This window comes from Pinus tabuliformis, chromosome 1_1 (genome assembly GCF_031772625.1).
Source record: "Pinus tabuliformis cultivar Carrire ecotype Pingquan chromosome 1_1, CPIR1, whole genome shotgun sequence".
Taxonomy (NCBI): Eukaryota; Viridiplantae; Streptophyta; class Pinopsida; order Pinales; family Pinaceae; genus Pinus; species Pinus tabuliformis.
Window position 1 is genome coordinate 752,298,560 of NC_142297.1, and position 12,776 is coordinate 752,311,335.

Below are 12,776 nucleotides of genomic sequence, written 5' to 3' on the forward strand. Positions count from 1 at the left end.
CAACAATGAAAAATATTTCACCATCTTTCCTCCCAAACTTTCATGGGTTAAGAAATGAAGATCCTGAAACATTTCTATTTGAGTTTGAGGTCGTGTGTCGAACCTATGATTATCTGGAAGACTCTCAAAAACTTAAACTGTTTCCTTCAACATTGAAAGGAGCTGCTTTGAAATGGTTCATGGGATTACTCACTCAATCCATTAGGACTTGGAATGATATGAAACAAACATCTCTGGATAGATACATGGATTATTGTATGCCTACCAACCACAAGGATGAAGTATTTAAAATGGTACAAAGAGAAGATGAAAACTTGGAGGATTTACTTGAAAGATTCCAATACAATCTGAAAAGAGCAAAAATGAGTAACTTAGATGAGGAAACCTTGAAAGCCCTTCTATTAAAATCCATTAGAGATGAATGGATAGATATTTTGAACATGATGGGAAAAGGAGACATATCTCAACTTCCACTTCATGAAATAGTAGAGCTGTGTGTCCATCTCTCAAGAGGAAAATCTAAAACTGGAAAAGGGCCTAGAGATCCTTCTCTCATCAAAGCAAACAAATCTGCAACTGGATCAGTAAGTAGGGCTGAGATTGGCAATATGCTTGATGAATTAAAAACCGATATCTTAGGTAGCCTTAGTGAGCAACTAGACACTCTTAAGATCCACAATAAGCAGAAAGCAGAAGATGAAGCTTTTGCCATCTTTTTCCCAAAATGTAGAAAAAAACATGCTCTCAGGGAATGTCCCTTGGATGCAAAAGTTGTAGAAACATGTGCGATTTGTTCAGAGAATCATGAGACCAAGGATTGTCCTTCAATTCTTGGGCTCAAAGTTGTCTTCCAAGAAGATCCAAATACAATTGAGTCTCTCTGTTTTGTTGCAAGGAGAACTTGGCAGAGGCAACAAAACCAAGGGTTTAATAGCTCTATGAACTTTCAAACCCACCAAAATTGGAATCCTTGGCAATAACCTTGGTCCCAACCTCAAAATTCTTTTCAATCATGGGTACAAGGCGTGCAAAATCATTATTGGAGATTTGCTCAATTTTATCAATATCCTCCATCTTTTCAAAACCAACAAGCTCCACAACTTCCAAATCAAAACCCACAACTATCATTGCCATATCAACAACAACAACCTTCTCAACAGAACCCAAATTCTCAACTCTTGCTTCCATTCCAACAGAAGTCAAATCAACTTCCTTCTCAGCCATTGCCAAACCCTAATAATAAAAACCCTCAAAATGCTTACATGGTAGAAGGTCAACAATTTCCTACCTATATGATTGTTCCTCTCACTGATGTACAACTCAAATCTAGTAGAGTTTTAGATAAACCCTCTATAGATGCCCAAAACCAAAGAATTTCTGAGGAAGATTCTCTTGAAGCCAATAAGGGTTCTGAAGCATCTCTTCAAAACCCAAACACTCAGAAAGAAAAAGAAAAAGAGCTAACCCCCACAACTCCTATAGTTGAGCAACCTGCATCTTCATTCACACCTCCTTTTCCTGAAATATTACAAATTGACAAAGGGGTGGAAAAACAAATCTTGTTGCCTGACTATGATTTTCTAGATTTCCTATTCTAGCAAAAACAATAAAGGAGTTGAGTCTTAAAAGACCAGGAAGGAAACCTAGAGACACATGAAGAATCCACCTGGTAGGGAAAATTGCAGACATCATGATGGGAAAAATTACTATGCAGAAATATGTAGATCCCGGTAGTCCAATTGTCAAAACACATATCAATGGGGTAGAAATTCCAAATACTTTGATTGATTTAGGGGCTGCTATCAACATTGTGAGTAGACATACTATGGAACAACTGAAACTTCCTAATATTCTCTTTACAACTACTTTACTGCAACTTGCAGATTGATCAATTATTAAACCAGATGGTGTATTAGAAGACATTTCAGTCTCCTTAGACTATTGGGAATATCCAGTAGATTTTATGATTTTAACCCCCAAGAGTAATTTAGGAGGACACCCTCTCATCTTAGGAAGACCTTGCCTAGCCACAGCCTATGCTTTCATCAGTTGTAGGTCTGGGGATATGTATATTTCTGATGGTAATTCGACAAAGAAATTCAATCTGTATCCTCCAACAAAAGCAATTACAGAAATAGGAGATAATGAGTGGATTGATGATGAAGATACTATACAACCTGTCTTTACCATTTCTAGAGTTAGTGAAGATCGTCAAATTCTGAACACATTAGAAAACTTTGAAACATCTTAAGAATATGACCACACACAATTTTAGTTAGATTCTGACATTGAGTATTTATCATCTAGACAAATGTCTCTTTTCTCTATGGAAGAGTTTGGTAGTTCCGCCATTGAGATCTTTCCAGGAAAAACATTGAATGTCAACAAAAATTTGGAAAGATCACAACAGGAAGAACTAACCAAAATCTTGCAAAAACATTCTACTGCATTTGCATGGGAATATACTGATATGAAAGGTATTGACCCTAAGACTTGCATTCATCACATCTACATTGAGGAAAACAGTAGACCAATCAGACAACCTCAGAGAATGATGAATCCAAAACTTAGGGAGATAGTGAAAGAAGAGCTCCAAAAGTTACTTAATGTAAACTTCATTTATCCAATTTCAGATAGCCGATGGGTTTCTCCTTTGGTTATGGTACCTAAAAAGAATGGTAAATGGAGGGTATGCATTGATTACAGGGAATTGAACAAAGCAACTTTGAAGGATCACTTTCCTTTACCCTTTATCGATCAGGTATTAGACACTTTAGCAGGAAAAAAGTATTTTTCATTTTTGGATGGTTTTAGTGGCTACAATCAGATTCAGGTAGAACCTGAAGATCAGGACAAGACCACATTTACCTGTCCATAGGGAGCTTTTGCTTACCAAGTACTTCCTTTTGGATTATGTAATGCACCCGCAACATTTCAAAGGGCAGTACTAGGAATCTTTTCTGATCCAATCCATGATTGTGTAGAGGCTTATATGGATGATTTTACAGTTTATGGTAATTCGTTTGAAGAGGCATTAGAGAATTTGGAAAAAGTCCTTATAAGATGTAAAGAAATAAACCTATCATTAAGTCATGAAAAATGCTTTATGATGTTTACTGAAGGGATTGTCTTAGGACATCATATTTCAGGGGATGGGATTAAAGTTGATAGATCAAAAGTTGAAGTCATCTCCAAGTTGCCTATTCCAAATTGTGAAAAAGATGTTAGAAGTTTTCTTGGATTTACTGGATACAATAGAAGATTTATTGAAAACTTCACCAAAATAGCATCTCCACTCTTCAAATTACTTACAAAAGACTGTGAATTCAAATGGGATCTTGATTGTCAATCTGCATTTGAAACTTTGAAAACAAGAATATCTGAAGCACCCATTTTGATAGGGCCAAATTGGAAACTTCCTTTCCATATTTCCACAGATGCTTCAGATACAGCTCTAGGAGCTATGTTGGGACAAAAGGATTTAGTTCCTTATGCCATTTGCTACACCAGTAAAAATTTGACTCCCACTGAGTTAAACTATACTGTGACTGAGAAAGAGTTCTTAGCTGTTGTTCATGCAATCAATAAGTTTACACACTATATAACTGGCTATGAAACTTTTGTCCATACTGATCATTCTACAATTAGATATCTCATGAATAAACCTGTTACTAATGACAGAGTTACAAGATGGCTCTTACTTTTACAAGAATTCAATATTACTGTGTTGGATAGACCAGGGAAACAAAATACAGTAGCTGATTTCTTGTCTAGAATCCAAAATACTAATGAAGATTCTCCTGTAGAGGATAAGTTCCCAGATGAGTATTTATCTGAAATAACTACTAATACTCCTTGGTATGCAGATATTGCTAACTATTTGGCTACAAGAAAGCTACCTCCACATCTATTTCCTGGTGAAAAAAGAAAAATTAATCAGGAGAGTTCAAGTTATTTATGGATTTCTAATGAATTGTTTAAAACAGGGCTAGATTGTGTGATCAAAAGATGTGTTCGGGAAGATGAAATTCCTGACATCCTCAAGGCATGTCATGATGAACCATGTGGTGGACACTTTGCTGAAAAAAGGACGGCATATAAAATCCTTTCTTTAGGATATTATTGGCCTTCCCTTTTCAAAGATGCAAAACAATATGTCAGAAGGTGTGACAACTGCCAAAGATTTGGGAGACCGACTCTTTCAAATGAAACGCCATTACAACCACAGGTACTCATCGAACCCTTTGAAAAATGGGCTTTAGATTTCATTGGATCTATTAATCGACCATCTAAATAGAAAAAGTATATATTGGTATGCACTAATTATGTCACTAAATGGGTAGAAGCTAAAGCATTACCTTTTTCCACTGAAAATTCAGTTGTTCAATTTCTTTTTGAGGATATTTTTACTCATTTTGGTGTCCTAAGAGAAATTGTGACAGATCAGGGAAGTCAATTTATATCTAACTTGATGGAGAAGCTGATGGAAGAATACAAAATCAAGCACAGAAAATCTACTCCTTACCATCTGCAAGCAAATGGCCAGGTGGAGTCTACAAACAAATTTCTTGAAAGCATCATCACCAAAACTGTTCATCTACACAGAAAATATTGGGCAGAAAGGCTTCCTGAAGCCTTATGGGCCTACAGAACTACATGGAGGAATACAACAGGACATTCTCCCTATGAAATGTTTATGGGAAAGAAGTCCTGCTCCCCATTGAGTTTCAAGTCAAGACTTTCAAGATGGCAGTCCAGTTGGGGATGAATCTATCAGAAGCCCAATAGCACAGAATGGAGCAGCTGAATGAGCTAGATGAAATCAGACAAGAAGCAATTTTAAAGACTGATCTAGTTAAACATCAAAGGGCTAAATGGCATGACAGATACATCAAAGAGAGAAAGTTTCAAGAGGGAGATTGGGTATTACTGTTTGATTCCAAGTTCAAAGACTTTAAAGGTAAATTTTAGACCCATTGTCTTGGGCCATATGAAATTGACAAAGTCTTTAATAATGGAGCAGTAAGAGTCAAGACCATTGATGAATTTCATATTTCTTTTCTTGTGAATGCCACCGATTGAAAATTTATCATAAGCCACTTTCAAAAGAAGAATTTGTCAAGATGTTCCAAGAGAATTCTGCAATAAGGCTGGTGGAGAAGAATCCTTCTTCCCCACCAGCCTAGCCTTTTATTCTTTCAGTTAAAAAATAAATAAATAAATAAATAAAAATAAAAATAAAAAATTGTATAAGCCTGAAAACCAATCCTAGATTGACAGTCTTATACAGAAAATATGGAGTGAAAATCAAGGACACTTGACACTCTATATTTTCTAAAAAAAATATCTCCTCTCCTTCTCTTTCCATCTTCACTCCACCTCGTTTGCCATTTCACTTCACCCCCATCTCATTCACATTTTCTGTTTACTTCACTCCACTTCATTTTCATTCCATTCCACTCATTTCATTCTCATTTCATCAATAAAAGTTCCTTTCAGAACTATTTCCACTCAGTTAGTTCTTTCCTAACCACATTTGTTCAGCTAAGTGGGTGCTGTCCCAGTTTCCGCAGCTGGAAGCAGTTTCCGCAGCCAAAAATAGTTTCCGCAGCCAGAAACGATTTCCGCAGCCACCATCACTATGTTTTTCGAATACACAGTCAAAATGTTAGTACAGAAATCATGAAAATGTAGGTGTAAGTGAGCAAATACCATGAAGACATGGAGCATCTCTAAGATATCAAGAAAGAACAGTTGGCTAAAAGCTATGGGCAAGAAATGACAAAGTTTCCAAAGGTACGAGCAATTTTTTTTATCAAATAGCAATTAAAGTCATGATTATGCATAGTTATCAAACCATGAAAACTTCTACTATGTGCAATGATTCGATATGATAGCTCCATTACCACTCCTATCCCACGAAATTACTCCATACACCAAGCATTCATTTCTTAACGGTCTCATGATGGGTTTTTCAGGTTTAAACTCAAGTTAACTGCACTTCATTTGCCACCTGTGCACATGAGATGTGACCAATCTCCTTAAGGCTCTTCTTCACCGTATTTTCTGTAGCTATCTATTAAAAACATGTGATCTCCCGTACACAGCCGTTAATTCAGAAAGATCTCGCCTCCAGTATCAGTCACTTATCATTTCATTTAAGACCTTCCTTTCATATACACGCACTTGAGTTTGTAAACCCGTTCACCACTGTCTATCCTCTGTTCTGCCTGTAATCCGAAGCATTCCCGTCACCTGCTATCGATTGCAACCATTACCTTTTACCATAAACCCTGAAATCAAGCTACTGTCCTCTGTTAAAAATTGTATCCTCAACCGAAATTCGAAACAGGGAAAGAAATGGGAAAACTACTCAGGGCAGAGCCAGAAGGACCAAAATACTTAGAAGGTTACCCTCAGGCCAGGGATTTATTGAAGAAAGCTAAGTGGTTACGGTTCATTCAAAGGTTTAAAGGCTATAACAAAGAAGTAACCAAGGCTTTTGCACGGTCATTTGATGGTCAGAAAGTGGAGATTGGAGATTTGAAGCTTACAGTGACCGAAACAACGGTAGCAGCTGCTACAGGCTTACCTCAGGAAGGTGAAAGATGGTTCAAAAATAAAAGCGTGGATGAACAGGCATGGAGAATCATGCTAAGAAACCCAGGTATGGACACTACCGTGTTTACTAAAGGAATCGATGTTCATGCATTAAAGGAAGAATGGGCTAGCCTACTATTAGTTATCCAAAAATTTGTCACCTATGAAGGATGCTTCGGTTCGATGTATATGTACCATGCTAGACTGTTGATGAATTTCTTAGAAAATCAGACTCTTAATTTTCCTTATTTCTTGCTCATGAGTTTGAAGAAAATGAGCATTACAGTAAAAAAAAACATAGGCAATATAGACCTTCATCTATACTATCATGGACTTATAAAAATTCTTATTGAAGACTACTTAAGGAAAAACAAAGACACATGGGAGCAATTTTTGATAAGAAACTACTTCCAAGAGCCATCTGAAGCCTCTGAAAGTAGCGCACAGAGGACACCAAGGAAAAGTAGGAGAGAAAAGAACACTACAGTCCAAGACTCCCCTACCATAGAAACTCAAGAAACGGACCAAAAAGAAGAAGAAGATAGAGCTAAAGACAAGAAACAGAAGAAAGAAAAAGGCAAAAGAACCATCCAAGAAGTCTATCCATCCCCTGAGCAATCCATAGAGGAGCATTATCGACCATTGTCAGAAAGATTAGTACATCTTCAGGCTGTTGCTATAGCAAAGAAAAAGGAAAAAGGAAAACATAGTATACAAGAAAAAAGCACTAGTCGACCATACTTAAGGAGAAGCACAAGGTTAAGAGGAAAAGGGAGTAAAACACAAATAAAATGGCCCCACTTCATTGACTTAGGTGGAGAGACACCTGAGAAAACTCCAGCTGGCCGTAGTCCACCTCATCCTCAACCAAGCATTGAAATCAGTCCTACACATCATGAAAGCCCTTCTCGGCCAGAGTTGGAGAGCAGTCCTCCTCCACCAGATTTTGAACTCAGTACTAGAAAGACACCTGAAGTAGACCCCAATCAACAAGAAGTATATGACTACTTGGAATCATTAGAAAATTCAGCTGCAGGACCAAGCACCACTCTGCCACTAGATGCACAAGTTCAGTCCTTGAAACAGGAGGTATTTGAATTAGAAGTCCTAAATAGGCATATCAAGCAGGAAAATGAAGCACTCAAAGAGCAGAGCGAGGTGGATAAGATTATCCATGATAACACTATGTTCCATTTAGGACTATGGCAAAAGAAAAACAAGAAGCTGAAGAAAAAGTGCAAAAAGTTGAGAATAGCATTGATTAATCTCAAGTTCAGGTGTCTAATAAGGAAACCAAGAATGGTGGTAGCACCAAAGAAGAAGAAAAGAGGGCTAGATGTCCTAGCAGAAGCATCAGAACGTATGGATTAGAAAGGGGTGACTAAATTTTGGTTGCATGAGGACATGCAACACCTTCACAGTGGGGGTATGTTGAGTCCCAAACCTGCACTTCCCTATATACCCTTTCAGCCTTCTTTTTCCATTTACCTCATCCACCAAGCTGTCAAATCGTTGCATAATAGTTTAAAAAGAACTTATGGAATGGTTTCCTAACTATGCTTATGGTTGTTGTTTGATTTAGGTTTTTGTTCAAGCAGCTGCGGAAACTTGTCACTTTCCGCAGCCAGCCCAAGTTTCCGCAACCATTTTGTTAAATGCTATGCTACAGGTGTCTAATGAAGAAACCAGCTACATGGGTAAGCTGCATGTGACGTGTACATGGGGTGTGTCCCCTTAGATCAACCAAATCATTCATAAACAGTCGCGGTCAACGATGGTCAAAGGAAGGGCCAAATGAAGAATTTCGCGGTGGCACGGCTCTGTTTTGCCCATGTGAAGGTTTGCAGGGCACGATCCTTAGTTTTCAGAGGTATTGGCACACCTGGAGAGCAGCCCGTGAACTAAACCAAGCAGCCACCACCCCATGAATTCATGACCACCACGCTAGATCTCGGCTCAAGGGATTTTTGTGTCTTTTAGCAGCATAAATCTAGGAATTAGTTGCAGCATCTTTTTCTTATAAATAACGTGTTGATATACGCTGAAGGATTAGCTTTTCATATTGTAATTTCGACTATTGTCACCCACTGTACTGCATTTCACTTTAAATACATGAGAAGACAATTTTTCTGAATCGGATTTGTGACTAAGTGATTGACTGGCCGAGGTTGCAGAGGGCCCCTATACACCAGAGCCTTGTATAGTTTCTACTTGCTTTCATTTACTGTTTTCTTTCAATCATTGCTTGTATATATAGTGTGTTGTTCTAATGATCATTGCTGTCTATATTTCCTTTATGTTTCTTTTCTAACTGTTAGCTGATCAGTGCTTCTTTTACAAGTTTTGTTGTAGGTAGCCCAGGAAGATTTACATATTTTTTAGATAACTACTGACATATGAGATCATCTTGTCCTTCCTGCTAGTTTTCATTTTCTGAAGTTTAATTCCAGCACTGTCATTTTTCAAATTGTGTTTCGCTTATTTATTTTTCTGCTGCTTAGACATCATACTACTCATTTGTTTATGGTTTCTTTATATAGTCAAGTGACTCTATTAGTAAGGAATCAAAATATTACTTATTGTAGTGTGATTTAGTTTGCTTTCTTGCAATTTAGATACATATTGCTTAACTTGTTCATGATTGCTTCCCATAAGGTAGATTGAGTTGAAGGGTAAAGGATTAGAAGGGTTGAAGTAGTGTGATTAGTTTCCTTTATGCAATTTAATTTCCTGCAATTTAGATATCATATTGCTTAACTTGTTCATGATTGCTTCCCATAAGGCAGATTGAGTTGAAGGGTAAAGGATCAGAAGGGTTTAAGTAGTGCGAATTAGTTGCTTTGCTTTCAGTCTTTGAGTTGCTTTAAGTTCAGCTTTTACTTTCTTTTTCATACAGCAGCAAGGATACTCGGCCATTGTCATTAGTTCACTGTTTGATACATTTACTTCCTCTTAATAATTGATTTCATTACAGTTAGTTTAGAGCTTTCTTTTTGAACACTTTTAAGTTTGGAAAATCACTGTAGAAATCACCATTACCATCGATACTTAACTTTAATTTTCACCATCACACACACTAGGGAATCCATAAAAGATAAATCCTAAAACAAACTAAAAAAAAAACTCAAAAATGACAAAAGGCTAAGAAAATGGTTATCTTGTACATATACTACACTTCACTTTGTCAGTTTACGAATCCCGGATTGACATTTTAATCAGCAATTTAGAACACACTAAATTGACCAAACATTTTGGCGCCATTGCCGGGGAAGTGAAACTAGGTAGCCAATTTCTTAAAAAAAAAAAAAAAAAAAATGCAAGGAAGGAAAATTGATAACCTCTCAAAGTATGCTCTCATCTTGCACTTAGTGTGATCTGGAGGATCAGAAAAGAGAAAGTTATTGGTTTAATAGTTTCTTGAGTATGATCTCTTCTTGCACCTAGAGTGACCTGGAAGATCAGAAAGAGAATTATTAGCCTGACTTGAAGAAAAATAAAAATGATATGCATAGAGCAAGAGATTCTAGGGGAAGGTTTTTAGCTAGAGCCAAGAGTTCGATTTTCACAACTCCTTCTACCTCGAGGAATAGAAAAGAGACACCTCCATCATCTCCAACCTACACTCCTAGCCCTAGGATTCCTGGAATTCAAGAGGCAGTAGCTGAGTTAGGAGACTTTTCCTCACCATCCATCGAATCTGAATTAGGAAAAGATCCTTTCTTTTCTTCTACAGGGAGACACATTGTAATTGAAGAAGTAGAATCATCTGAGGAAGAAGAGGGAGAAATTCCTCCTCGTTTGCCATTAGTAGAGGAACCAGAGGACTCTGAAATCTCTGAGAAAACTACCATGACAGAAGAGGGAGTTAACGGATTTGGTAGAGGTAGAGGTAGAGGATGGGGAGGAGGAAATAATTGAGGAGGTAGAGGTAACAATGGGGGAAATAGGGATGGAGATAACTCATTTGGATTTCCTATAGTCGATGAGGATTCTCGAACAACAATGAAAAATATTTCACCATCTCTACTCCCAAACCTTCATGGGTTAAGAAATGAATATCCTGAAACATTTCTATTTGAGTTTGAGGTCGTGTGTCGAACCTATGATTATCTGGAAGACTCTCAAAAACTCAAACTGTTTTCTTCAACATTGAAAGGAGCTTCTTTGAAATGGTTCATGGGATTACTCACTTAATCCATTAGGACTTGGAATGATATGAAACAAACATTTCTGAATAGATACATGGATTATTGTATGCCTACCAACCACAAGGATGAAGTATTTAAAATGGTACAAAGAGAAGATGAAAACTTGGAGGATTTACTTGAAATATTCCAATACAATCTGAAAAGAGCAAAAATGAGTAACTTAGATGAGGAAACCTTGAAAGCCCTTCTATTAAAAGCCATTATAGATGAATGGATAGATATTTTGAACATGATGGGAAATGGAGACATATCTCAAATTCCACTTCATGATATAGCAGAGCTGTGTGTCCATCTCTCAAGAGCAAAATCTAAAACTGGAAAAGGGCCTAGAGATCCTTCTCTCATCAGAGCAAACAAATCTACAACTAAATCAGTAAGTAGAGCTGAGATTTGCAATATGCTTGATAAATTCAAAACTGATATCTTAGGGAGTCTTAGTGAGTAGCTAGACACTCTTAAGATCCACAATAAGCAGAAAGTAGAAGCTGAAGCTTTAGCCATATTTTGCCCAAAATGTAGAGAAAAACATGCTCTCCGGGAATTTCCCTTGGATGCAAAAGTTGTAGAAACATGTGCAATTTGTTCAGAGAATCATGAGACCAATGATTGTCCTTCAATTCCTGGGCAAAAAGTTGTCTTCCAAGAATATCCTAATACAATTGAGTCTCTCTGTTTTGTTGCAAAGAGACCTTGGCAGGGGCAACAAAACCAAGGGTTTAATAACTCTATGAACTTTCAAACTCCACCAAATTGGAATCCTTGGCAACAACCTTGGTCCCAACCTCAAAATTCTTTTCAATCATGGGTACAAGGCATGCAAAATCCTTATGGGAGATTTTCTCAATTTTATCAATATCGTCCATCTTTTCAAAACCAACAAGCTCCACAACTTCCAAATCAAAACCCACAACTATCATTGCCATTTCAACAACAACAACCATCTCAACAGAACCCAAATTCTCAACTCTTGCTTCCATTCCAACAGAAGTCAAATCAACTTCCTTCTCAGCCATTGCCAAACCCCAATAATAAAAACCCTCAAAATGCTTACATGGTAGAAGGTCAACAATTTCCTACCTATATGATTGTTCCTCTCAATGATGTACAACTCAGATCTGGTAGAGTTTTAGATAAACCTTCTATAGATGCCCAAAATCAAAGCATTTCTGAGGAAGATTCTCTTGAAGCCAATAAGGGTTCTGAAGCATCTCTTCAAAACCCAAACACTCAGAAAGAAAAAGAAAAAAAGCTAACCCCCACAACTCCTATAGTTGAGCAACCTGCATCTTCATCCACACCTCCTTTTCCTAAAAAATTACAAATTGACAAAGGGGTGGAAAAACAAATCTTGTTGCCTGACTATGATTTTCTAGATGAGTTGAAGAATGTTTGTATCAAGATTACCTTGTTACAAGCCATTAGAGAGATTCCTATTCTAGTAAAAACAATAAAGGAGTTGAGTCTTAAAAGACCAGGAAGGAAACCTAGAGACACAAGAAGAATCCACCTGGTAGGGAAAATTGCAGACATTATGATGGGAAAAATTACTATGCAGAAATATGTAGATCCCGGTAGTCCAATTGTCAAAACACATATCAATGGGGTAGAAATTCCAAATACTTTGATTGATTTAGGGGCTGCTATCAACATTATGAGTAGACAGACTATGGAACAACTGAAACTTCCTAATCTTCTCTTTACACCTACTTTACTGCAACTTGCAGATCGATCAATTATTAAACCAGATGGTGTATTAGATGAAATTTCAGTCTCCTTAGACTATTGGGAATATCCAGTAAATTTTATGATTTTAACCCCCAAGAGTAATTTAGGAGGACACCCTCTCATCTTAGGAAGACCTTGGCTAGCCACAGCCGATGCTTTCATCAGTTCTAGGTCTGGGGATATGTGTATTTCTGATGATAATTGGACAAAGAAATTCAATCTGTATCCTCCAAAAAAAGAAAT